The sequence below is a fragment of the Euprymna scolopes genome, chromosome 21 (assembly GCF_053919585.1).
Source record: "Euprymna scolopes isolate OS-2025 chromosome 21, ASM5391958v1, whole genome shotgun sequence".
In the NCBI taxonomy this organism is placed as follows: Eukaryota; Metazoa; Mollusca; class Cephalopoda; order Sepiida; family Sepiolidae; genus Euprymna; species Euprymna scolopes.
The window spans coordinates 12,362,980-12,363,952 of NC_136502.1; positions in this window are offsets into that span (position 1 = coordinate 12,362,980).

A 973-nucleotide genomic window follows, 5' to 3' on the forward strand; every position below is an offset into this window, starting at 1 on the left:
TGGTATAATGATAATTGAGAATTACTATATACTTAAATGCCAACAATGGGCTGAAACAATTGTATGCGAATATTGCTAATAAAACTCTAATGAAATGAGCAATAAAACGTGTCTCTTCCTGGTAAAGCAGTATATTATAAAAATATTTATAGCTCTAGTGTTGCACTATTGAGCTTTCTAAAAGAACTTCGTGTTATTATGTTATAATACTAAAAATTAGATAACTTCTATTCCAATTCGTCAAAATATGTGTATAGAAACATTATATATATATATATATATATATATATATATATATATATATATATATATATATATTCCAAGTCAAAAATGTTGAAAGGGTCATATTCAAATAGATATTGACCTTAATGACTATACCCGTGTCCCTCCCCCTGCTAGCCCTACCCACCCTACACTCATGTTTCCATCCTTTAAACTGAAGAAGACCGAAGGATCGATCAAAAATTATGTGCTTTTGAAAGAAACATTCTTGTTTTGTTTTTTTCAAAAGACTTTTTGTATTCCTACACGTCAATACATAGGCAATAAATACAGAAAAGATATAAACATTTATATATTTTTCGTATTCATTTTTTATTCATATATATATATATATATATATATATATATATATATATATATATATTCCTTGCCTCGCATGCAAGAGGCTCAAGTTTTGAATCTCGATTTCGGATGTGTCCAACTGATAGACCAAAATGAGGGCGAAACTCGAGTCTTGGACTTCCGGTTCATTGGCTGTCATGGCTCTTGTGGGCTGCGGCGTTGTTTGGCTGTGAAAATTATATATATATATATATATATATATATATATATATATATATATATATATATATATATATATATATATATATGGCCGCACTGAAGTGTTGTGATACAGCGAAATAGCTTATCTGGGGATGTATATAAATACTCCCTATCTTGGGTTGAGCATATTGAGAAGTGATAAACAAAC